Source organism: Mus musculus, chromosome 12, assembly GCF_000001635.26.
Source record: "Mus musculus strain C57BL/6J chromosome 12, GRCm38.p6 C57BL/6J".
In the NCBI taxonomy this organism is placed as follows: domain Eukaryota; kingdom Metazoa; phylum Chordata; class Mammalia; order Rodentia; family Muridae; genus Mus; species Mus musculus.
The window spans coordinates 21,598,936-21,626,168 of NC_000078.6; the positions used below are offsets into that span (position 1 = coordinate 21,598,936).

At 46.0% G+C, this 27,233-nt stretch overlaps 1 long non-coding RNA gene and 2 pseudogenes across 2 annotated transcripts; 1 reads left to right on the plus strand and 2 right to left on the minus strand.

Annotated features, from left to right (window-relative positions):
• Positions 1,152-4,930, minus strand: Gm18241 (predicted gene, 18241; annotated as a pseudogene).
• On the plus strand, positions 2,186-25,351 carry Gm31624. 2 transcript variants are annotated; one of them, XR_872552.2, is made up of 4 exons: positions 2,186-2,816; positions 17,847-18,021; positions 23,232-23,297; positions 24,087-25,351. It is a non-coding gene; the product is annotated as a predicted gene, 31624 (long non-coding RNA). The 2 variants fall into 2 exon arrangements; XR_872553.1 differs by lacking the exons at positions 23,232-23,297; positions 24,087-25,351 and adding an exon at positions 23,542-23,594.
• Positions 24,807-27,233, minus strand: part of Gm4036 — a 137,464-nt pseudogene continuing 135,037 nt past the window's right edge.

Consider the following 27,233-nt stretch of genomic DNA (forward strand, 5'->3'; position numbering starts at 1 on the left):
GCCTCCTCTCAACTCATGAGCACGCTGTTGGGACTCTAGTTGGCCTCAGTTGTTGAAATTTGAAAGGAAGGCAGTTCCTGCTATGTTTAGACCCCAGGGGTCAACCTGAAACTATAACTGACTTGGAAAGCCCACCTTAGTGTATGCTTAGTGTATGCTTGGTTTCCAGTTATTTCTTCAGGGTCAAGGACAAATGCCACTAAAGCTCTAGAAAACTTTTGGCACCTTGTACCAGGATTTGGTGCAAGCCTGGGAAGTCAATGCCTGTGAAGAGAAGTTGGACCTGGACCTGAATTTAGAAGTGCACATATTATACCAAAATCAATAAAGTCCCCGTCGATGATGGTACAGTAATCATGCTGAAGCTCACCTTGTTTTATATTTCTTTGAGGTGAGGTTTCTAACATACCAGAGAGAGAGGACATTGCTTCTCATCCCAGGAGAGTGATGTGCCTGCTTTATCTTGGGCCATTCAAGGAGATAAAGCCGGGAGTATTGCTGTCTTTTTCATGCATGGCTATGAATTGCCAGGAGTATTGCTGTCCTTTAGAGGCATGGTTGTGAGTGGCTGGGAGCATTAATGTCCTTTACAGGCACGGCTGTGAGTGGCTGCCTCTTTGAGTGAATGCAGAGCTGCTGTGGGATAAAATGATCTGGCCCTAGATAGCTAAACTTCCCTGGATTGTAAGCCATGTAAGTCTGGTGGCTTCATCTGATGAGATGTGAAAGGCTGCAGGGCCCTGGTGCAGGAAGGTGGCAACAAAGGCCCACTGGAGAGACCATATTCCAGAGAGAAGGACTCTAAACTCTTTATGTTGGATAAACCTCTCATAGTGAAATTTCAAAAAAAAAAATCACACTCCATTCTTTAGCTTCCTCTCTGGCTTTGTGACCTGACCCCAGATGTGTTCATACTTACTGCTACCAAAAGCCCTTCGGGCACCCTGGTATGCCCATGAGCATCAGGGGCTACTGCTTCTACTGCCTGCTGGAAGCCAAGCCTGAACTTGAAACTTGAGCCTGAGACAAATCCAAAGGCTGGGAGTCAAGGGGAAGACAGGTGGAACAGGCAGAAAATCCAGGTCCTTAAGTGGAGTCACCAGAGAATAGGATGGTCATGGTGGTCATTTTTTACTAAGAGCTGCAGAGTCTGGAGAGGTGAGGAGACTGTCTGCAGCTACAGAGACTTGAGATGCCATCTCTGTGTCCCTAAGTCTTTGGCTGGTAGTGATGGCTGTTGTGGAATCGAGGCCAGAGCATCCCAAGCCTCCTGCATAGAGGCAAGATTGCATGGGCAACTTCTGAAAAAGACAGAACATGGGAGATGATTAACACACCTATTGTGGTCCTGTGTAGACCAGAACCACTAAGACCTTAAGTCTGGCCTTCCCTGGCATCCTCTGCTTGACATGTATCCAAATATCACAATCTTCAATAATCTTCCAACTGTCTGACAGAAGCATAGGAAGAGCCTACTATAGGCAGAGAAGGCTTTAAGAGGAGCACAACTTGTTTGGTGGGGGGTGGGGGAGGGTAGACAGATGCACTGGGTGAGGGAGTGTGAGAGATGGAGGAGGGCGATGATGGGGCTCTTTAGCTCACACCCTGTCAGGAGATCAAGCTCTTTCCACCAGGAGCAAGGGTGGTCTTAGAAAATGCAAGAATAGCCAGGTAGTGGTGGTGACACACCGTTAATCCCAACACTCAGCAGGCAGAGGCAGGCAAATATCCTTGAGTTTGAGACCAGCCTGGCCTACAGATCTAGTTCCAGGACAGCCAGGGCACACAGAGAAACCACACAGAGAAACCCTGTCTCAAATAGAAAGAAAGGAAGAAATGGAGGGAGGGAGGGAAATAGGGAGGGAGGGAGGGAAGAAATATGGATAGAGATAGAGATGGAGAGGGAGATAGAGAGGGAGAGGGAGAGGGGCAGGGAAAGGGAGAGGTTACATTAATCCCCATTGTACAGATAAGGACTTTGCTCTCTTACACATGGCCCTCTGCCCAGGGCTACCTTTAGCATTTTAGACATACCCTATTTAGTCTCAGAGGTTTGCATTTCATCTATATTCTCTAGGGGAAAATATATATTTTTTTCAAAAGAACAATATGTAAGAGAAAGAGACAATAAAAAGTATCCATCACAAAAATCAGGTTGAGGGCTAGAGATGCTGCTGGACTGGTAGGTGCTGACCAGAATGCACGAAGCCCTGGGTCCAATCCCCAGCACAGGGTTAATCAAGTGTGGCAGGCAGGCCTGAGTTCTGGAAGGTGAAGGAGGGAGGAACAGAGGGTCAAGGTCATCATAGGCTACATATGAGTTTGAGGCCAGCTTGGAATATGTGACATCTTGCCTTTGAAAAAAAAAGTTATTCCTTTAGAAGGCAAGGTTGCCCTCCCTTTCTGATACAGCTCAGTCCTTTGTGTTTGCTTATTTTTGCTTGCTTGTTTGTTTGTTTGCTTTGTTGTTTTCTCTTTTTGCATCCCTGGCTATTTGGTAACTCCCTTTGTAGACAGGGCTGGCCTTGAACTCACAGAGATCTGCCTGCCTCTGCCACCTGGCTTTTTTTTTTTTTCATTTTAAGACAGTCTTGCTAAATTGCTAGAGCCATTTGGAACTGGCCATCCCTCTGCCTTGGTTTCCTGTATGGTCCACCTGGCTCACAGCATACTCTTTACACAGGTCCTTGTGAGGGAGGCACTTACTGAGGGCAGAGGAGCTGAGAGGCCCAGGCTCAAACTGCATCCAGCCACTTGTCCTCCCCAACCTCCCATCTCCTCATGGGTAATCTTCCTTTGGCTCTTGCAGTCAAGAGGTAAGAACACTCTAAAGTGCTCAGCTCAGCCTCTAGCTTGTCCTTAGTGGCCAAGCACAATGGCTGTTGCTACTGAATGACTCTTGTGAACTTTCCTCTTAATAACAATTATTGTTGATTATCCCCTTTTCATTCATTTTGTTCTATCTTGCACATTCTCAAGCTGAGGTTCCAGAAAACCAGGTAAGAGTTTGGCATGGTGCGTGCTGGAAGCTCTCCTACCCTGACTGATGGCCTTCCAATCTGATGACTTCTGCACTACTGGGCTTAGCTGTTGCTCTCCCAGAGAGCAGACCTCTGCCATAACTGTAGTCCTTATTTGTAGACAAGTAAGGCAGGCGATACACATCAAGGTGAAGCTGTTAGGAGACAGATGACTCTCTTGGGTTCTGGGCCTCAGACCAGGAACCTGCTCCTCTTTTTCCTGACACTAAGAATCTCAGTCTTTTCCTCCTCCCACAGCAAGCACATTCCCAATGCAGCCGCTCCCAGTCCCCACTCCACCCCAAGAGCCAGCCTCGGTCCTCCTTCTGAGAGAATCAGAAGAAAATGGCCACAATTCCTATTCTTCTCCCAAGGTTCCTGACAGAGTCCCTAGGCCTGTGACCTACCTTCAGCAGGTGCAAGTAACAGAATCCATGCAGGAAGGGAGGCCAGGTGGGGCCAGGCCACTCATGGCCCAGGGTCCGGATGAGGTGGGAGATGTAGCTTGTGGCCAGAATGAGTGCATCCAACTTATAAATGTTGGTGTCAGGTAGTACTGCAGGGTCAGAAAGGCTTGACAAAGTGTCCATTCCCAAGCTGGGTTCTCCGGGCTGGAATCACTCTGCAGAGAGGATCCATGACTGCAGATTCCCATCTAACCATGGCTTCTTGTTATTGTTGCTATTGTTGGAACAGAGTTTCATGTAGCCCAGACTATACCTGAAATTCCTGTTTAGTCCAGGATGACCTTTTACTCAGAATCTGACTGCCTCCCCCTCCTAAGTGCTGGGATTGTAGGGACATACCTGGTTGACCCTGACTTCCACTGGCCCATTAGTACCATGTCTTCTGCTGGAACTAATGAGCCTCACTACATCTAAGCCATGCCTCATAATACAAATTAAGGAAGCCTAGGCTGGGATCAGATAACTAGAAGGTGGCAGCACTTGGCTCAGAACCCCATTTTTCTTTCTATTATTGCATTATTGTCTGTTCCACTCCCATGGGAGTGTGGATCCTGCTTATCAGGGTACCTTGAGTGCCACAGGAAGCATATAGCCACGCCCCTGCTTAGTAAGGCTGACCGTTGACCCACCTAGGTCCTAAGAGTAAGAGTTTGCCATGGTAAAGAGGGAAGGACTCTGCACCAAGGATCAAAACTCACAGTCCTGGGCTACAGATTTAGCTATATTGGTAGAATGTTTGCCTAGAATATGAGAGGCCCAGTGTTCGAGCCCCATCCATCACTGTATAAACTGGTGTGGTAGCACATATTCTTAGCTCTTGGAATGTGGAGGCAGAAGAACAGAAGTTCCAAGTTCTAGGGTACAGGGAAAGTTTGAGGCCAGCCTGGGCCATGTGAGGCTCTAGCTCAAAAATACACACATACAAATAAACAAACTAAAAACCTCGTTCTAGGTGCCAGGCTGCCTGCCACTGGCAGCTGCTCAGGGACATCAGGCAACGCATATATCTCCTCTGGTACAAGTTTCCTCAGTAGAAATCAGTTTCATCAACTCTCTGAGCTTTGCTATGATGAAGCTTTGACCTGTCCTGTGCCTTCAGCATGTTACAATGGGCCTGCTCTTGGGCAGATCCATCAACACTGATGGAGGTTCTTCCTTCAGAGGTGGCATGTCACTGCCCTCCAGACCCTGCCTTCCCCAGCTCCCTCCTCTCAGTGTCCTTATCCTGCCACGAGATGTTTCCTTAGCTGTGGTACCTCAAGGGGCAGAGGTGGCTCTGCTCAGACTGTGATTGCTCCAGCTAGTGTCACCCCACAGGTCCTGCCTTGTCCTGTTGATGAGGCTCTTCTTCCTGTCAGTGCCTAGAAGCCACTGTGCCTTGGCCTTATTATGACCATGCCCTTCTCCTGGCATTGCTGGTGCCTCTGTGGCCTCCTGTGAGATGCTGCTATCATGAGGTAGGCCCTAGAGCAGAGACACAGTACCCAAGGGAGTCTTGGGCTCAAGCTCACCCTGACAGGGTGGCCAGCCAGCCAGCAATGTCTGTATCTGAAGGACCTGGCACCAACTCAGCCCTAATTCACTCCTTGCTCTGGGAAAACTGCCCTCCCAGCACAGCCCCTGCAATAAGCCTCTACCTGCCTCCCATCCCAGCTGAGGAGTTGGGGCATTGCATGCTGGAGGTGACTTCCTCATAGTCTCTGCCAGGATGGGAGCCCATTCCACCCTGGTACTCATAGCAATGCCATCCTTTCTTGTAGGAAGCCGCCCTCACATTCGCCGTTGCAAGATGGCGCTGACATCCTGTGTTCTAAGTGGTAAACAAATAATCTGCGCATGTGCCAAGGGTAGTTTTCCACCCCATGTGCTCTGCCTTCCCCATGACGACAACTCGGCCGATGGGCTGCAGCCAATCAGGAAGTAATACGTCCTAGGCGGAGAATAATTCTCCTTAAAAGGGGACGGGGTTTCGCCATTCTCCCCTTTGCACTCTTGCTCTGGCTCTCTCTTGCTTGCGCTCTTGCGCTCTGGCTCCTAAAGATGTAAGCAATAGAGCTCTTGCTCTCTTGCTCTCTGGCTCCTGAAGATGTAAGCAATAAAGTTTTGCCGCAGAAGATTCCGGTTTGTTGCGTTCTTCCTGGCTGGTCGCGAGAACGCGTGTAAGAGTTGGTGCCGAAACCCGGGACGAGAAAACCCGGGACGAGAAATCCTGGGACGAGAAAACCCGGGACGGTTACCATCACCGGCGCAAAGAAGATCCCTCATTCCGGAACCAGAACTGCGGGTCATGGTAATGAAGTGTTCCCGTAAAACAGACTGTTGAGAAGGATTCAACTGCGTGAATTCAGAACTCTTCAGCTGGGGAACGGTGGTAATGAAGTGTTCCCGTAAAACAGACTGTTGAGAAGGATTCAACTGCGTGAATTCAGAACTCTTCAGCTGGGGAACGGTGGTAATGAAGTGTTCCCGTAAAACAGACTGTTGAGAAGGATTCAACTGCGTGAATTCAGAACTCTTCAGCTGGGGAACAGGGTACCCGTAAGTATAGCTTTACAAGGTAAGTCTGGTCTTGAACTTTCTAACGAAATTCAAGACAGTCTATCAGAAGTAAAGTTGGAAATAGCTTTACAAGGTATGTTTGGCCTTGAACTTTTTCTAGTGTTAGGAGCCTTTTTGTTCCTTTTCACATGTTATCAAGCGGTTAAGGCAGGGCTAAAAATTCTGGATGAAATTCAGGGCAATCTATCAGAAGTAAAGCGGGGAGAGAGAGTAGGAACAAAAAAAAATATGGCGCACAAAATAAGTATACAGGCCTTTCCACGGGTCTTGAACCCGAGGAAAAGTTTAGGTCAGGTAAGAATACCTGGGGAGAGATTAGAAGGAAGGAAAAAAAAAGATCAATTAGCGGAGGTTTCTAGGAGAAGGAGCCTATACCCATCACTAGATGAGCTCAAAGAGCCAGTTCTTAGTAGTTCTGAATCAGATAAAAAGGCTATTAGGGCCTAGAAGGCGCTCTCCCGAGCAGGTAAAGCCACTGGACAACTAACAAAGATCGTCCAGAGACCTCAGGAGTCCTTCTCAGATTTTGTGGCCAGAATGACAGAGACAGCAGAGCGTATTTTTGGAGATTCAGAGCAAGCCACACCTCTGGTAGAACAGCTCATTTATGAGCAAGCCACACAGGAGTGCCGAGCGGCCATAGCCCCAAGAAAGAACAAAGGTTTACAAGACTGGCTCAGGGTTTGTCGGGAGCTTGGGGGACCTCTCACCAATGCAGGCTTAGCGGCCGCCATCCTCCAATCCCAAAAATGCTCCATGGGCAGAAATTAATCAACGCATAGATCTTGTCCAGGAACAACTAGATGTATTATGGCAAATAGCTCAGCTGAGATGTGAACAAAAGTTTCCGGGATTGTGCGTTACTTCCATTCAGTATGAGAAATTTACTAGGACAGCTAATTTGTCAAAAAGTCTTTCTCAGTATATGTTACAAAATTGGATGGCTGAATTTGAACAGACCCTTCGGGAATTGAGACTTCAGATCAACTCCACGCGCTTGGACCTGTCCCTGACCAAAGGATTACCCAATTGGATCTCCTCAGCATTTTCCTTCTTTAATGAATGGGTATGGGTGAGATTATTTGGAGATACGCTTTGCTGTGGATTAGTGTTGCTTCTTTGGTTGGTCTGTAAGCTTAAGGCCCAAACTAGGAGAGACAAGGTGGTTATTGCCCAGGCACTTGCAGCTCTAGAACATGGTGCTTCCCCTGATATATGGTTATCTATGCTTAAGCAATAGGTCGCTGGCCATTCAGCTCTTGCACCCCACGAGGCTAGTCTCATTGCACGGGATAGAGTGAGTGTGCTTCAGCAGCCCGAGAGAGTTACACAGCTAAGCACTGCAGTAGAAGGGCTCTGTGGCACATATGAGCCTATTCTAGGGAGACATGTCATCTTTCAAGAAGGTTGAGTGTCCAAGTGTCCTTCTCCCCAGGTAAAACGACACGGGACCAGACCAGGACCCCTCTGGGTGAAGAGCCTGGAAGGAGGTTATGTGTACGGCTCCTTTACCTGCACACTGGGGATTTGACCTCTATCTCCACTCTCATTAATATGGGTGGCCTATTGCTCTTATTAAAAGAAAAGGGGGATATGTAGGAAGCTGCCCTCACATTCGCCGTTGCAAGATGGCGCTGACATCCTGTGTTCTAAGTGGTAAACAAATAATCTGCGCATGTGCCAAGGGTAGTTTTCCACCCCATGTGCTCTGCCTTCCCCATGACGACAACTCGGCCGATGGGCTGCAGCCAATCAGGAAGTAATACGTCCTAGGCGGAGAATAATTCTCCTTAAAATGGGACGGGGTTTCGCCATTCTCCCCTTTGCACTCTTGCTCTGGCTCTCTCTTGCTTGCGCTCTTGCGCTCTGGCTCCTAAAGATGTAAGCAATAGAGCTCTTGCTCTCTTGCTCTCTGGCTCCTGAAGATGTAAGCAATAAAGTTTTGCCGCAGAAGATTCTGGTTTGTTGCGTTCTTCCTGGCCGGTCGCGAGAACGCGTGTAAGACTTTCTGAGACCAAATGTTTCTCTTTTATCATACAAATCCATAGACAGTCAATTGCTGTGCTTCCTCTACTGATCCCAGCTCTCAGATGGGCAGGCCCACCTCACTAACAACTCTGGAGTAGGCGAGTGGGCAGAGGAGGCAGTGAGATGGGCTTGTGTGTGTGTGTGTGTGTGTGTGTGTGTGTGTGTGTGTGTGTGTGTGAGAGAGAGAGACAGACAGACAGACAGACAGACAGACAGACAGACAGAAGGTGAGAGCACTGAGCACCTATCTCAGTGTGTCTTGAGAAACTATTGGGACTGATTCTCCCTCTGTTACTTGCTGTCCAGTCTGTTGGAGACCAGCAGTTGGCATGGTGGGAAATGGGATGAGTGGGCCATTTCTTTACTTCAGCCCAATGCTCCCTCCCTCCCTCCTCTACCCTCTCCCTCCCTTCTTTGTCTCTGTCTCTGTCTCTGTCTCTCTCTCTCTCAACGCAGACCAGGTCTCTCTGTAATGTAACTTTGGCTGTCCTAGAACTCGCTATGTAGATTCAGGCTGTAGATCAGGCTGTATCTTTGTGTGCTGGGATTAAAGGTATATGCTACCGTGCCTGGCTTCTGCTTTTTTTTTTAAAGGGGTTGTTTAATTTTATGTGTATAAGCATTGGTCCGCATGTGTGTAGGTGTGCCACATGAGTGCAGTACCTCTGAAAGACAGAAGAGGGAGTCACTGGAGAAACTGACAGTTGTGAGGTGCTGTGTGAGTGCTGGGAACCAAATGGGGTTGTCTGCAAGAGCAGCCAGTGCTCAGAATCACTGAGCCATCTCTCCAGCCTGTTTTCTATTTGTTTTAAATCTTGTCTGTTACTGTTGAAGAACTCTTAGTGACTGTCAGCAGCCCAGGACTTCTCAGGAAGCAGTCACATTCCCCACAGGTCCCCACCAGTGTGCGTTCAGACAGTGAACCTCCTCCCAAGGTTACCCTTAAACTCTTAGTGTTTGCTCTCCCAGCATTCCTGTCGCTCAGGAACGTAGTAGCTCAGCTGGCCCAGAATCTGGGCTGTGGCCAGGGCAGCTTTCTCTCTGTGTGTTTTCAGGTGGCACCTGGCAGGCCCTGGTTGTTGTGGGCTGTTGCTACCTGGGCCTCTCTATAGGGCTACGAACACTGGCGGGTAGACTCCCTCCTCATAATGAGTGGGCAATAAGTTGATAGAGACCAACTCAGGAACCTATTTTATTACCAGACCTTAGAAGTCACTCGTAGCTTGAGGTTGGAGCCCTTGTTTATGTGTCTGTCTGTCTGTTTGTTTATTTATTTATTTGACATAGGGGTTAAGCCATGCTCCACCACGGCCTGGTGCCTTATTCTTATATACAGAAGTATGCCAAGCTTTTTCATGTGGCTATTTAGATATATCTTAGTCTTGTGACTGTATGTAACTATGTCTGTGTATCACACATTCTGCATACTGCATTCCATACCCCAAAATTTCTTGACTGCATCTCTCAGGATTGATGTTCAGTTCTTATGACAAAGAATGCTCTAGTGAGTGTTTGCCAGTCCTGTCTGTATGGCTGAGGGAGAAAGCTATGATGTCAATCTAGTCTCCTTCCTTCCTCCCTCTGACCTCTAACTGACCTGCACCCTGGCTCATCTCATAGCTTGTTAACAAATACCAGCAAGGCCCAGACAGTCGTCTGTCCTCTCATCCCCTCCTCTCCCCTTCCCCTCCCTTTTCCCTCCCCTCCCCTTCATCTCCCTTCCCCTCCCCTTCCCTCCTCTCCCCTCCCACTGATCATCTTGCCTCTATCTTATGCTTCTTGTTCTTCCCCAGGTGGCCCTGCTTGCAGCCTAAGCTCCATAACTCCCCTTACCAACTTCAGGCAACCTGTATGAACATTCCAGGTCAGACTGGGCATCTCTCCTCCAGGTCCCACAGTGAGCTGAGCAGGGTTCCATTTGAACTTGGAGGCTACCTCAGGACTATCTGGCATGTCTGTCTTTCTGGGCCTGGGAGATCTCTACTAGAAGGTATCAGCTGAAACTCTGAATGGAAGCCTTGTACAGTCCTGGCCTTAGCCGCCACACTCTGACAGCTAGTGCAGGAATAATGGATCAACCACACCTTGAACATGAACACTGTTGTTAACAGAGTTGCCTTTCAAGGCTGGAGACAAACATAGGGAACAGTCAGTTCTAAGTACTTGTGCAGTATAATTGCATCTCTGGACTGTGGCTTTCTGACCTCCATTCCTTTTCCATGCAGCCCTGAGCACGATAGAATTTTCTTCCTCCTTTGGTCCTCTGACATTGATTTCTGCTCAGCCCCAAGACCTGAAGGGGCCGTCATCTCCTTGCCAAGTGCCTATTGTTGGCCTTCCTGACTCCAAGGCCCCTGACAAGCCATGCTCACAGTGATTGCTGGAGGTCAGGAAAGGCATTTATCTCCCTGTTGTTAGTCTGTGCCCACTGGGGAGACACATTGGTGGCAACTTTTCTTCTACCCAAATTATAAGAATCAGCGCAGTGAGACTCAGTGGGCCAGGTATGGATGGAGTTCCATTGGAAGAGATTTGTGATTGACCCTCTGTGGTTGCTTAATATTAGTTGTTAATTTGAAAGAATCTAGAGTAGCGATTCTCAGCCTTCCTAACAATGCAACCCTTGTGTTAGGAAGTTCTTGGTTCCTTGTGCTTTGCTGACCCCGAACCACAAAGTTATTTGTTGCTAGTTCAAAACTTTATGTTTCTACTGTTACAAATCAGATTGTAAATATCTGATATGTGATCCCCCCACACACACCAAAGAGGTTGAGACCCACAGGTCGAGACCCACTGATCTAGAATCACCATAGAGATATGCCTCAGGGTGTGTCTGTCAGGTTAATTGAAATGGCAAGAGTCACTCACCTTAAATATGGGCAGCAGTATTCCCCCAGGTAGCATTCCAGAGAGCATAAACAGGAGAAAGCCAGCTGAGTCGCAGTACTCATCTCTCTGTGCTTCCTGTTGCTATGATAGACTGCATCCTTTTAAACCATCTGCCATAGAAACCTTTCTCCCATGAGTTGCTTTTTGAAGATATTTGGTCACAGATAGCAGAGAAGAAACTAGCACACCCTGCCAGCTCTGCCTGCATTGCTCAGCCACTCTGAGCTGAGCAACTGTCTCTAAGAGATCTGCCCTAGGGGACGTCAGAAGTGGCTCATTGGAGGACTGAGTGTGGAATTGCTTGGAGTCTCTATTAGAGTGAGGGGGCCCACTCCCAAGCATCATTCCCCAAGACTTGCTCTACCCATTTAGAGACCACATCCCTGCAGGCTATAGTTTCATATTAAAGCCGACCCCCAATGTCCTTTTCCACAGTGGAGCCTGAACTCCTGACAAGAGCCACCATTGTGGCACGGCTCTGGCTCCTGAGCACAGTGTCTGTTGAATGGACTGACTGTCTTCACTGCTGACCTCCTACCCAAGCTCCCTGCCACAGTTAACCCTCACTGTGCACCTCTTCCATGCCAGCACTGTTCCAGGCTCAACAAAATCCATCCTAGTTAGTATCCAACTGGTGACAGTGAAGAAAGTGCTGCCCAGCCTCTCTTTACCCCCATAACCACTGATCTTGGCCAGTTATCTTGACTACATATGGCATCAACTAAAATCCAAACTTGTTGGCTATGTCTATGCACCAGTAGATTATATAACTGCAAACACAGATGAGAGAGTTAGGGTGTGGTTGGTCCCTGTAGATTCTTTATCTCCTGCATCCCAGGCTGCACATCTGTGGGTTCTAGGAAGACTGCCCTATCCTGACTTAAAAAAACACCCTCCAAGATGGCCAGGACATCTGGAAAGACTATGGGTGGGGCTCTGTCATCAATATGGCTATGGAGAAGAACTGGTCCCTGCAGGATAAAGGCTTTCTATGAGCAGCCTTTTGGTGAGGAGCACCCACTCTACTGCAAACACCTCCCCCTTATGTTCTCTATGGAAGCTCAATAAACTCATTGGCTTTACAGAATGAACTTCGGCAAATCTTGTTTCCATTTGTTGTTGAGCCCTTAGGGGGAACTGTACCATTTTGCCTTTCCAGAGGAGGGATTTTAGTATTGCATGTGTTTAGTTAGTCTCACTTCACAAAGGCCTCTCATCTGGTGCCTAAAGCCTGAGAGGTGGTGAGTGGAATTTTGGAGCCAGCCCTAGCTCTGGAACCAGAGGATCAGGCTTGGGTAGTTGGTTCTGACCAGACAGAACCTGGTCTCTCAAGAGACTGCTTGTCTGTCATTCTGAAGCTCTCCTTAAATCTTCATGTCTTCAGACACTGAGTTTATCTAAAATTTCCACAAAAAAGGAGGACATTACCTATGGAGACAAACCCTGTGTCCACCATAGGGATACCCTGTAAGGCAGGTGCCCGGCCCACAGGGAGCAACACCAGGTGATTTTGGTGCTGGGAAAGGCTCCTGGCCAGGATATGGGTCTGGACTTTGGGTCTATTCTCAGTGTCAATTGCTCAAGATGACAATTGTCAGGAGCCTGAACTCTTGACAGGTCTAAAGATGGAGAAACAAGCCCCAACCGGAGCAAGGCAGATATATCAGTTCTCAACCTGAGGATTATGACCTTTTTGGCACCCCTCTCTCTCCAAAAATATTTATATTAGAATTCACAATAGCAGCAAAATTACAGTTATGAAGTAGCAAGTTAAATAATAATTTTTTGGCTGGAGGTCACCACAACATGAGGAACTGTATTAAAGGGTCACAGCATTAGGAAGGTTGAGAATCATTGTTTTAAGTGGACATAGAAGGAGATGCTAAGGAGGACCCAGTTTCTAGCATGGAGTGGGCCTGGAATTCAGGACCAAGGCAGTGATGGGTTTCCTTCAGGCCAAGCTAGTTTGAGAAAGCTGGGGGAAACCTTTTCCAGAGGAAAGGGCTGGATTTACAAACCTCAGCTGAGCGCAGAAGAATGGACTGGTCACAGACACCCGGGCCTACAGATTTCTTTACATTTCTGATTTTAATGTTTTTGCATGTGTATGCATATGCACTGTGCATGTGTGTTTCCATATGTATGGGCACATGTGCATGTGTGGGCAGCTCAAGGTAGACATTGGGTGTCTCCCTACCCCACTCTCCACTGTATTTATTGAGGCCAGGTCTCCTGAACTGTAGCTTGCTGATTCCAGCTAAGCTAGCCAGGCAGCTGACCCTGAGGTCTGTCTCTCAGATGCTGGGATTACAGGTAACTGCCATACCTGCCCAGCTATTACATGATTCTAGTGATCTGCATTCCGGTCTTCATGCCTACACAGCGCATGTTTCATGCACTAAGGCATTGTCTCCCCACAGCCTTGTTTTAAAAAATTAAATAAAAGTTTTGATGTTTGAGTAATGACAGACCCAAGGGAAGCTGCAGCTGGGTCCATGCATCTGTCCTTCAGGTTCAGCCCCTTGTCCTGTCCTGCACAGCTACAGTGACATTGAAGTCAGGGATAGGGACACTGCTACCATCCACACAGCTTTGTCATATCATGTTTGTGTGCACGTGCAGACATGTGCATGCTGTGGGCATGGTATCTGATACAGTTTCAGGGCATGTGTAGATCTGTGTTGTCACTGTCACTGATGGCTCTTCCTATGGTTAGAAAATTGCAGAGAAGATTCTGTGGGGAGGTGACCGTAGGGACTCCTAATAATGAACCTTCCTGGCCCATCCTCATCCCTGAATCATTCCTTCCTGCCCCATCCTCGGCTCTGCACCCTTCCTTCCTGCCCCATACTTGGCTCTGCACCCTTCCTTCCTGCCCCATCCTCCTCTCTGTACCCTTTGTCTAGGTGGCTTTCTGCTCAGGCTCACTTCTGAGTACCCTCCCCCTGTGGTCCATCCTGAGGTAAATAACCAGCTTAGAAATCACAATGGACTAGTTTCTAGGCTGCATTTACCAGAAAAGGCTACATGTCTAGAAGGCTTTGCAGGGCCTTGTGCTAATTTTAGCTTAAATCAAAGAAAATACACTTTCTTTTTTTTTTTTTAAACAAGGCAACGGATATTTAATTTGCTCATCAGAAACATAGGAAATATATCAAGTGATATTTCAGAGAAATGCATTAATTACAATAACAGCCTTCATCCTAAATATTTATACATATTCCCAAAGATTTAGGCTGCTCTAAAATTCAGTTACATGTCCTCTTTCTGCAGTAGGAAGTCGTACAGAAAAGCATAATTAGTCAATTAGGTACAAAGTAAAACTTATTCTTACTGTTCTGATATGCATCAGTTATCAACTTTCTACCATCTAAGGCTCAGAGAACTAGGTGTCTAAAGATAGAAGGAGGGTCACCGGCCCTTGCATATGAGGCTTATTTTAGTTTATGATGCCTTACTTTAAAGCCACAAGTCCATGTATGTGTGGGCTACATTAATTGGCATAGAAGGTGACTAATAATAATAACAAATACAAATCAAAAATAGTAAGAGAATTTGAAGAGAGGAGTGGGATAGAGGGGCATTACTATTGAATCTGCAAAAAATTGTCATGGATTTGTATGCTCAAATGAATTATACAAATGTATATGTTTGGAGTTTTAAGAGAATCAAAAATATTTTCTTGTTGATTACATTTAACAGCTGCAGCTGAAGCTGGAGTGACTCTGAATTTCGTGTCATGAGCTTAAAGCATAGCTCCGTGCACAAGTGACCCCATTGGGGGTGCTTCTGTTTTTTGGCTAAATTCTACACTTTGAGGGTTCTTTCATTACTGAGACAGATTCTGAGAAACCTAGCAAGTAAACTCCCACAAAAGCAAGGGGGAGGGAAACACCGTATCTTCTTGATATCAATTTTCTGCTCCACATATTTTCAGTCACTCACTAGAATATGAATTCTTCCATCCAGGAACTCTAATGTTGGAGGTCTGTAAACAGAAGCCCCAGACTCACCCAGGGGAAAAATAGTCAGTCCTTCAGGCTGCAGAAGCAGCAATTGAGTAGTGCACCACTGCCATCTAGGGGTCACGTTCAGTGTTGCACCATGGGGTGGCTCTTGAATATCTTGGAATCTGGGTTTGTTAGACTGTTCCTGGGCCTTTCAATAGGAACAATTCAGTCAACTTCAATGGCTCCCAGAAAAAAGAGGTCTAGTGTAGAGAAGTTGGGAGTCAAGGGGACCCTGAGATGAAGCTGACAAGACTTCCCACACCCTTTGGAAGGGGACAGAGCCAAGCAGTGGTGACAGTATCAAGGGGCTCTGGGTCAGGCAGCACAGGGTTTGAGTCCTGAGTCTGTCCCTTGTCAGGTACTGGAGCTAGAACAAGCTACTTAGGCCTCTTCATTCATTCTATGAGACAGGGCGTTCCTGGGGAGCCAAAGGTGGCCCCAAATTTGAGATTCTTCTGCCTTAGCTCCTCTAGTACTGGGATTGGAAGGGTGACCCATCATGACTGGACCACTTAAACTTTTGGAGACTGGTGTTTTTAATACATAGTGGGAAACAGTACTAATGATCTGACCCTAATTAGGCCAGCATGGCCATTAAAAATTATGTGAACCACGAGGAACATAATAGAGCCACCAAATGGAAGGTATATATAGTTCTTACTGACCAGTAGCTAGTAAGACTAAGAAGGAGGTATGGGGGACAGGGAAGGCTACACAAATGAGACAGAGAGACAAGGTTTCACAGGGTCAGTAGGCGTTTTCCATTCAAAGGGGGAAGGGCAGTCCAGATGCGGGAACCGTGTGTACAAAGGCATTTTAGTAAGAATTGTCCCACTGTGCTGAGTGCATTTCATTGAGTTTGGCATGGTCTAAGCTTAAAGTGGATGAGGTGTAGCTGGAGAGAAGCTCAATGGTTAGAGCACGTACCACTTTTGCTGGGATCAGAATTTGGTTCCCAGCATCCATGTACCAGGGCTTACAACTGCCAGTAACTCCAGCTTCAGGAGATCCAATATCTTGCTCTGGGCCTCCACAGGCACCTGCATGCATATATGCAAATGCATGTAGTCTTTCTCTCTCACACACAGGCCCACAATTGAAATAATAAAATAAATCTTAAAAATCCACTGAGTGAAATAGAACAGGTGAGTTTGGCTAGAACCTCCAGGAGGGCTCAGGAGTCCATCTTGCTTCCAACCTTCCTCCAACCTCTCACCTCCCCACCTTGACATTCCCTCTCTGGGCTTCCTGCTACCACTGTCTCCAACACTGTCTGGCTACAAGGTTTGGTATAGAGCAAGGTGTGGATTGGAGTTAGCTTCACCCACATCCACAGAAATGCAAAAGCCACATTCTGCAAGGCTCACCAAGACTTTGTCCCTTTTGGGTGGTGTTTCCTTCACATGCTTAAATGGCCCTGGCTTCCTGACAGGAAGTTCATCTTTAGATTTGAAAATGGACTGTGGGATTGTAATCTTAGGGGTGTGTTGGTAGTGTCCCTAAGGCTATGAAATCTGATTAGCACCTTCACTTCCAACAAGACATCCTGTGGGTGTTTTGGGGTCCCATGGAGAAGGCTAGCTTAGGGTTTGGCCACAAGACAACTTCTTCCTTGAATACGTTCTTCTTTTTCTTTTTAAAGGTTTATCTAAATTTATTTCACATGCATTGTTGATTTGCTTGTATGTATGTCTGTGTGAGGGTGCCAGATCACCTGGAACAGGAGTTAAAGACAGTTGTGAGCTGATATGTGGGTGCTAGGGAATTGAACTCAAGTTCTGTAAGTGCCACCAGGGCTCTTAACCACCAAGTCTTAATTAGTACTTTCTATGACAATTGTCACGTTTTGTTTTTGTGTCGGGGTCTCACTATGGAAACCTGGCTGGCCACAAACTCAGTATGTAGCTAGGAATGGCCTTGGACTCCTGATGCGATTTTCAGGTCCCCAGACTTCTGGGGTTGTAAACACAGATGGAGGCCAGAGGACAACTTATGGGAGTCGGTTCTTCCCTTTCACCTTGTGGGTCTGGGAGATCAGACTTGGTTTCTGCTCTTCGATTTTTGATTTGAGGTCTCACTATGGAGTCCAGGTTGTCCTAGAACTCATGACTTTCCTGCCTCAGCCACCTCATTTCTGTGCTCTTACTTCTGCCCCTCACTGTACTCTCACATCTTGTGTGTCTTTGGGTTCTCCATTTGAGAAGACTCCCAAGGCTGGAGAGATGGCTCAGTTATTAAGAGCACTGACTGCTCTACCAAAGGTCCCGAGTTCCAATCCTAGCAACCACATGGTGGCAGAGAGAGAGAGAGAGAGGGAGAGAGAGAGAGAGAGAGAGAGAGAGAGAGAGAGAGAGAGAGAGAGAGAGAGAGAGAGAGAGAGAGAAGTCTTCATGACTGGGCAGACACATCCATCCATCCTCTTATTCCCCATTATTTGAATAAGTGATCCTGAACTTGTTGTGTAACCTTTGCTCAGCCTGAAGCTGGCTGAGCCAGACCTTGACCTTGCTGTCACTAAGGAGATTACCTAGGGTGGAGCCTTCCTCCCTAGATCACTCAGTTGTTCAGCCACAGTTGCTGGTCCTCTTCAAGATCCTGCTACCTGCTGAGGGGCCCCAGAGCTATTCTGGAGACTATGCCCTATCCTGCACATCATCACCTGCACCTGGTTCCAGGCTCCAAGAATGAATGGGCAGGAATGGGCCTACCCCCCCCACCCTTAAGTGCATTTGTCATTAAACATTTGAACCTTGATCAGAACATTGTCTTGGCTCCATTTCTCTCTCGTCTGCCTAGTTTCGCTTTCTTACCTTGATCAGAACATTGTCTTGGCTCCATTTCTCTCTCGTCTGCCTAGTTTCGCTTTCTTTCAGTGCCGGCCTGCCACTCAGGTGTACCCAGTCCATGTGAGCCACTGGAGGGCTCCCAACAATCTGGTGCCTGGACTGGGACCTGTAGAAGTTCAGGAAGACTCTGAAGGAACGCTGTTTCATTTGGAGCTCCACGGGAAGAAAAAGAAAAGGATCGTATCGGATGCCAAAGCAACAGGTACACATTCTAGCACTAGTTTAAAACTTCATTTTTTAAGGGGTTGCTAGAGGTGTGGAAAGATATGGGCTAAGTTTGGATTAGGTGCTAACCCAGCACTGGATCCACTTAGGTCTGCAGTAGAATTATTGGAACTAGGAACTGATCAGGCTGTTGTCCACAGCTTTTAAAAGCTGCCTCAGGCAAGAGGAAAAGGGTTTAAAAAAAGAAATGAATCAGGTGATTGTCCTCAGTTTTCAAGAGTTGCTTTGAGCAAAAGGAGTAGGAATTGAAGTACAATTGTTAGAAAATCTTTTAGATAGGATAGATTCTTGTTGCCCATGGTTCAAGGAAGAAGACAGTTTAGATATCAGAACCTGGGTGAAAATTGGAAAAGCCTTGAAAATCACTCAGGCAGATAATTTCACCCTTTGCCTCTGGGCACTCATAAAAGATGCTATTGAAAATGTGATCTCACAGGAGTTAGATAGTACCCAGCCAGAGCTTGATGAATCTCAGGAAGAGCACCTTTCAGAGAGGGTCTTCGCAGAAAAGGGTCCTCTCAACTCTAAATTTGATAGATATAGAGACTCTGATGATGAGCTAATTTTAGACAAAGAAGATCCCTAAGAAAGAGGAGCTGCCAAATATTTTGAAGAGGATTGGCCTCCTTGCAAGTCTCCCGCTCCACCTATACCCTCTACCGTGGGAGATGCTACTCATAGGGACACGCAACTAAGCAAATTAGAGTTTGAAGTTAGGCTGCAGAAACTGACTAATGAGCTTTGGGAGCTAAAAAGAATGTCAGATACAGGAAGGAGAAACTCTTCTGAAATGTACCAAGTGCCACTAGGAAGAGCTGTGAGTCAGGCTCATGGGAGAGGACAGAATACATCTGATCTGCTAGCCTTTCCTGTCATGGAAGTAATTGACCAGCAAGACACTAGAGTCAGACATTACCAGACTTTGGATTTCAAGTTGATAAAGGAGTTAAAAACAGCTGTTGTACAATATGGTTCTTCAGCCCCTTTCACACAAGCATTACTGGATATGGTCGTGGAGTCACACTTAAGCCCCCTAGATTGGAAGACTATGTAAGGCTACCCTGTCAGGAGGAGATTTCTTACTTTGGGATTCTAAATGGCGAGAAGCCAGTAAGAAACCTGCTGCTTTAAATGATCAGACCAGTAATCCAGACTGGGATAGTAACATGCTTCTTGGAGATGGTCCGTATGAGGGTCAGACTAATCAGATTGGTTTTCCCGTTGGAGTGTACGCACAGATCGTGGCGGCTGCCCGCTGAGCCTGGGGACAGTTACTGTTAGAGGGGATGTTGGTGGGAGTTTAGCCAGCATTTGGCAGAGTCCTGATGAGCCTTACCAGAACTTTGTGGATAGGTTATTAACAGCAGCTAGTAGAATCCTTGGAAAATCTGACACGGGAAGTCCTTTCTTTATGCAATTGGCTTATGAGAACGCTAATGCAATGTGTTGCAGCGCTATCCAGCCGCACAAAGGACAAACAGATTTAGCGGGATATGTCCATCTTTGTGCAGAGATCGGCCCAGCATATAATCAGGGTTTGGCTTTTGGTGCCACTTTGCAAGGGACTACCGTACAAGCAATGTTCTCATGGAAACGAGAGAATAATGCATGTTTTAAGTGTGGAAGTTTGGGTCATTTTAAAAGTAGTAGTGCTAAGAAAAAAGGTGCCAAGAGTGGGCAAGCAGGCCGTGCACTAGGAATTTGTCCCCAGTGCAGGAAGGGCAACCATTGGGCTAAGGTGTGCAAATCCAAGCTAGGTACTCTGGGCTGTCCATTGCTGGGAAACGAGAGGCTGGGCCAGCCCCAGACCCCGCCTTACTCACAGAAAACAGCTTATGGGGCCATGAACTTGCTGCCCAGCCAAAGAGATCAGTTTTTCAGCTTGTCAGGGCAAAACCAGGAGGTGCAGGATTGGACCTCTGTTTCACCACCCATGAAGTATTAACCCCAGAAATGGGAGTCCAAACTCTGCCTACTGGAGTCTTTGGACCTCTACCTGTAGAAACTTGTGGATTTCTTTTAGGACAAAGCAGTTCTATCGTAAAAGGTCTGCAGATTTATCCAGGTGTTATAAATAATGATTATGAAGGAGAAATTAAAATCATAGCTGATTCCCCTCATGGTGTTATAACTGTACCTGCTAATCAAAGAATTGCTCAACTTGTTTTAATTCCTCTACATCCAACACTGTCCAGATTTGTTAAGAATGAGAGAGGACAAGGTGGTTTTGACTCCTCTGATGTGAATTGGGTTCAATCTATTACTAATCAGAGACCTAACCTTAAATTGACATTTAATGGAAAAAGCTTTGAAGGACTGATAGATACTGGAGCTGATGTAACAATTATTAGAGGACAGGATTGGCCCTCAACTTGGCCTTTGACTGATACACTTACTCACCTTCAAGGAATTGGTTATGCTAGTAACCCAAAACGAAGCTCCAAATGGCTAACTTGGAGAGGTGGGGAAGATAAATCAGGACAAATTCAGCCGTATGTTATGTCAAATTTGCCTGTAACTCTATGGGGAAGAGATCTCTTGTCACAGATGAGCGTTATAATGTACAGTCCTAATGAGATGGTGATTAAGCAGATGCTTAGACAGGGACTTTTGCCTGGTCATGGACTAAAAAAGAAGGGGCAAGGAATTAAGACTTCTGAAGATCCTAAACCTCACTCTAACACAAGAGGTTTGGAGTATTTTCAGTAATGGCCACTATCTTGCCTGCATCCCATGCCGATAAAATTCAATGGCTTAATGATATTCCAGTGTGGGTGGAGCAGTGGCTTTACCTAAAGAAAAAATAGAAGCCACTTTTTCTCGAGTGCAGGAGCACCTAGAGGCAGGACATTTAGTAGAATCTCTGTCCCCTTGGAATACACCATTTTCATTATCAAGAAAAAAAATCTGGTAAATGGAGATTGTTACAAGATTTAAGAAAAGTTAATGAGACCATGGTATCTATAGGACCTTTACAACCTGGGCTTCTGTCCCCAGGAGCCATTTCTAAAGGATACTATAAAATTGTGGTAGATCTGAAGGATTGTTTCTTTACTATTCCTTTGCATCCAAAGGATTGTGAAAGATTTGCTTTTAGTGTTCCTTCTATAAATTTTAAGGAACCTATGAAGAGATATCAATGGACAGTTCTCTCACAGGGCATGGCTAATAGTCCTACCTTATGCCAAAAGTTTGTGGCACAAGCCATTCATCCTGTGAGACAACAATGGCCTATGATTTACATCATTTATTTCACAGATGATGTTTTGATGGCGGGAAAAGACCCCCAGGATTTGCTTTTGTGTTATAGAGATTTACAAAAAGCTTTAGCTGAGAAAGGATTACAGATAGCTCCTGAAAAGATACAAACTCAGGATCCTTATAATTATTTGGGCTTTAGACTTACTAATCAAACTGTTTTTCCCCAGAAGATAGTTATTCACAGAGACAACTTAAGGACTTTGAATGGTTTTCAAAAATTGTTAGGTGATATTAATTGGCTTTGCCCCTATTTAAAGCTTACTATAAGGGAGTTGAAACATTCATTTGATATTCTTAAAGGGAGTTCTGATCCTACCTCCCCTAGATCTATAACCTCAGAAGGATTGCTGGCCTTACAACAAGTGGAAAAAGCTATTGAAGAGCAACTTGTCACTTATATAGATTACTCTTTGCCTTTACATCTGTTAATTTTTAATACAATCCATGTGCCTACAGGATTGTTACAGCAAAAGTTTCCTCTAATGTGGATACATTCCAGGATTTCTCCTAAACATAATATCTCGCCATATTATGAAGCAGTAGCTCAGATGATTATCCTTGGAAGGATGCAGACACTAACATATTTTTGGCAAAGAGCCAGATATTATTTTTCAGCCTTATAACGTAAGTCAAGACACTTGGCTGAAACAGCACAGTACAGATTGGTTGCTTGCTCAAATAGGGTTTAAAGGAACTATAGAGAGCCACTACCCTCAAGATAGGTTGATAAAAATTTTGAGTGTACATGAGTTGATATTTCCTAATATGACCTCTTTACAACCCTTACACAATGCTGTTGTGGTGTTTACTGATGGTTCCTCTAAAGGGCGAGCTGGATTTCTTATAAATAATCAACAGGTAATCATAAAGACTCCTGGCCTCTCAGCTCAACTAGCAGAATTAACAGCAGTACTGAATGTCTTTCAGTCTGTGAATGAGGCTTTTAATATTTTTACTGATAGTTTATATGTTGCACAATCGGTACCCTTATTGGAGAGCTGTGGCACGTTTAACTTTAATATGCCAGCAGGATCCCTGTTTTCACAATTGCAAACCATCATTCTTGCTCAAAAACACCTGTTCTATATTGGCCACATATGATCTCCTTCTGGTCTTTTTGGACCTTTAGCTGAAGGCAATGATTGCATCAACAGAGCTCTAATAGAAGAAGCCTTAATTTCAGATCCTGTTGCTTTGGCCAAGCGTGATCATAAAAAATTTCATCTCTCTAGTCATACCATAAGGATCCGACATAAGATCACTAAGGAGCAGGCAAGAATGATTGTAAAACAATTACCTAAATGTATTACATTATCTCCAGTGCCACATTTAGGAGTTAATCCACGAAGTCTTATACCTAATCATATTTGGCAAATGGTGTAACTCATTATGCAGAATTTGGAAAATTTAAATATATACATGTTTGTATTGACACTTTTTCAGGATTTCTTTTTGCTTCTTTGCATACTGGAGAAGCCTTCAAAAATGTAATTGATCATTGCCTACAAGCCTTTAATTCCATGGGATTGCCTAAACTTATTAAGACAGATAACAGGCCATCCTATTCTAGCAAAATTTTTACTTCATTTTGTAAAGAATCTGGCATCAAACATAAAACTGGAATTCCTCATAACCCCATGGGACAAGGAATAGTTGAACGTGCTCATCGCATTTAAAAAAAATTGGCTTTTAAAGACAAAACAGGGGCAGTTATATCCCCCAAGGTCACAAAAGGCACATCTTGCTTTTGCTTTATTTGTTCTAAATTTTTTTTGCAAACTGATGTTAAAGGTCAATCTTCAGTGCACTGCCACTGGCATCCAGTTACTTCTAGTTCTTATGCCATGGTAAAGTGGCAGGACTCATTAACTAAAGACCAGGTCCTAATCTGGGAAAGGGGCTCAGCCTGTGTTTTTTCTCAAAAAGAAGATGGAGCGCGATGGCTGCCTGGGAGATTAGTTTGTCAACTGGACACAGATCCTGAATCTTCTAGTAAGTATGACTCTAACCTTGATGATGACTAAAAATCCTCTTTAGCCGAAAAGTTAATTTGGAGCACAACCTCCACCCCCAGAGAAGCTGCAGCCTTTCTGCAATTCTCCAAGCCACCTTCCCCACACTGGGAGCTTTAAGTCTAAACTTGATCGTTGCTAATTTGCAACTGAGTGAGTACCTGGACTTCTCCAAAAAAGCTTTTATACTGTTGCTTTTCAATTTCCCACCCTTGTTTCTCAAGCAGGTCAGCCTGACTGCAGCAGGTGTACAGCCTCACCTCCAATAGTGCAAGTGGCACGTATTCTAAGTACATATTGTGGTTTTGTTCTGAATTGGGAATAAGGTGTGCTAATGAGGGCTGGACAGTCAATGACGAGCGCCCAGATCTCAGAACCATCGAAATCTAAGACAGGGGTACATGCCAAAAGGCCGTGGCTGTTGATAACACACCACAGAGCCATGTTTGTGTGAAATATAACACAAACTAGCTGCAAGTAGCCTCAAAGACAGAATTGGATGGTTCGGGAAGATCTATGATTTCCTAAGACAGGTGTGGCTGCCAGCCAGCATAATTCCCAGGCAGGACTATGGAGCATAAATAAATTTTACGCCATAGTCCAGTTATTTTTTTAATATAAATAACAGGGAGGAAATTGTAACCTTCCCTCAGCCTGAAGCTGGCTGAGCCAGACTTGGACCTTGCTGTCACTAAGGAGATTACCTAGTGTGGAGCCTTCCTCCCTAGATCACTCAATTGTTCAGCCACTGTCTCTGTTTCTCTTCAAGATATTGCTACCTGCTGAGAGGCCCCAGAGCTATTCTGGAGACTACGCCCTATCCTGCACGTCATCACCTGCAGTTGGTTCCAGTCTCCAAGGATGAAGTGGCAGGAATGCTCCTCCCTGCCCCCTTATAAGTGCCTTCGCCATTGAATATTTGAGCCTTGATCAGAACATGGTCTTGGCTCCATTTCTCTCTCATCTGCCTAGTTTCCCTTTCTTTAAGTGCCAGCCTGCCACTCAGGTGTACCCAGTCCATGTGAGCCTCTGGACGCCTTGCAAGATTGCTGGGTGACATTAGCCAAGGCACATGCCATGTTTGGCCCTGAGGGACTGTTTCTGTCCAATATCTAAAACACCTTCTAAGCAACAGCACCTTTCTTCTTGAGGTGAGGTGGGAGCAAAGACAATGTCTGGCCAATCTCAGAGTCTCCAGTGCTCACCCAGGACAGATGCTCAGTGGGTGTTTCCTGAACATCATCAGATGGTCTGGGGCTCAGTCTACAGGTTCTGTGGCTTTAAGCAGGAGGGCCAGTGGCCTTGCTGTGTTTGGAGCCAACTGAGTTGGGAAAGGCTGGCATGGACTATTCTGACTAAATTCTCGGCTGTTCCAGACATTCAAGGTCTTTCCCCATGTCTACCAATTATCTGCTTCATCCCCACACTCACGGGAGAGTGAACCATGAACAGGGTGCTTGTGGCAACACAGGAAACTCACAGACCTTGGTTTATTAGATTATTTTAATATGCCAGACCAATAGAAAGGAAGGACGGAGCACACAGGAACACCTGTATTTGCAGGATGGAGGGCAGATGTACACAGCCTTGAGTATGCATGTATCTCCTGTGTAATTAGGCAAATGAATACATAAATACCACACAACCGCCAGACTTGGGGGTGGGGAGAATCACAGGCCACAGGGGACCATGCTTTAAAGGCAGTCAAAGGCTTTAAAAAGAGGGGCTAAAGAACTTGAAGCTGGATGGCCTGTTTCTCAAGCGCTATGCGTGTTTGCTCAAGGATGTCGGGGAACCAGTACCCTTCCCCGAGCCCCCTGAAAGCTTTGCATTTTATATAAAACAACTAAAGGAAGCAAGGGAAAGCCCTTCATGAGATAAGCAGTGTGGCTGTGTGTGTGTGTCTGTGTATGTCTGTGTGTCTGCTCGTGTGAGCATGTAAATGTGTGTGTGTGCGCGCATGTGCCTGTGTCTAAATGTTATTTCTAAAGTGTACTTGAGAGGAAAATAAACCAATGAAAATTTAAAAAAAAATAAAAAGAGGGGCTAAACCTCACTTTATACAAAACTTATATATTAAAAGTAAGGATACCATGGTATAAACATGCAAGCAGCTTTGGTCGGAGAAAAATGACCAAGGGAGGTAGAGCCATGAATAGGAAGGGCTTGCCTATATAATGTCTATCTTCTTCATCCTCACAAAGTCACCTGGGATCATAGAATAAATCAGCTGGTCTCGGTAAGATACTGAAAAGTCCTGTCTGGTGTCCTTAAGGGCTTAAAGGCCCCCTGTGGGCAGGGAAGGAGCCCTACAGCTGAGAATACTTGAAACCTTGGAAGGAACCAGCCTGGACTGGATGGGGAGGGACATCTATTGGATCAGATAGAGGAGGGAGATCCAGCCAGCCAGACCAGGTGAGTGTGATGTGCTGCCTGGACCCAGGTCCCAAGAGAGCAGGAGAACTCATGGAGAAGTCCACTTTTGCAAGCAAAGCTGAAGATGGCAGGTCAAGCCTGTGTTTCACACAACTGTATAAAAGCCCATTGCCCTGAGAACTGGCTAGCACGGCTGGGATCACACTGCAACCAGACAACCGGACAATGGATGGGTTCCTTTTGGCACCTTTGTTGAATTCTTCCAGGGACAGTTTGCCTGAGGAATGGAAGAGGGAGACTTAGGATTAGCCAGTGCTCTGGTTAAAGTCTGGAACCCTCTGGAAAATGGACAATGTCCAGTCTCTCCTCTCCTCTCCTCTCCTCTCCTCTCCTCTCCTCTCCTCTCCTCTCCTCTCCTCTCCTCTCCTCTCCTCTCCTCTCCTCTCCTCTCCTCTCCTCTCCTCTCCTCTCCTCTCCTCTCCTCTCCTCTCCTCTCCTCTCCTCTCCTCTCCTCTCCTCCTCTCTCTCTCTCTCTCTCTCTCTCTCTCTCTCTCTCTCTCTCTCTCTCCCCGTCTCTCTCTCTCTCACACACACACACATACATACAAACACACACTCGGGAACATATGCCATTTTGAGGCACACAAGTGGTCAGAGGACAACTTGTAAGAGCTAGTTCTCCTTTCAAGGTGTAGGTAGTGGGGATTGAGCACTAGTCATGAGGTTAGGTTTGGTAATGAACTCTGTGGCCTGAAATAAGCTGATAGCCCCACCTAGAGGCCTGGAGAGCCACTACGATCTGGGGCAGCTGGGGAGACAGGACAAATTATGGCTGCAGGTCAAATTACATTTCTGTTACTGTGATAAAAATTCCCTAACTAAAAGCAACTTAAGGGAGGAAGTTTTCTTTGGTTTACTTCTAGGTTACAATTTATCACTTCAGGAAGTCAAGGCTTTAAAACCTCACAGGGCAGAGAGAATAGAGGTATGAGCACCTGGCTCATAAGGAGACTCTGCACTTTTTTTCTGATACTCTTCTTTTCCCTTTATTACACTGTTCAGGCCCCCTGTCTAGAGAATAGTAATGGGGTTTCCCACATCAATTAACCAACAACACAACCCCCCAACAGGCATGCTCATAGACTGCCATGATCTAGATGAGTGGTTCTCAGCCTTCCTAATGCTGTGACCCTTTAATACAGTTCCTTGTTTTGTAGTGACCCTCAACCAAAAGATTATTTTCACTGCTACTTCATAACTGTGATTACACTATTGTTATGAATCTGAATATGAAAATTTATGTTTTCTGTTGATCTTATGTCACCTCTGGGAAAAGTTCATTTGATCCCCCAAAGGGGCTGGAACCCATAGGTTGAGAACCACTGATCTAGATAATTCTTCAGTAAGATTCTTCTGAGCTGAGCAGTGGTGGCACACATCTTTAATCCCAGTACTCAGGAGGCAGACTGGTGGATCTCTGAGTTTGACGCCAACATGGTCTAAACAGCAAGTTCCAGGACAGCCAGTGCTACACAGAGAA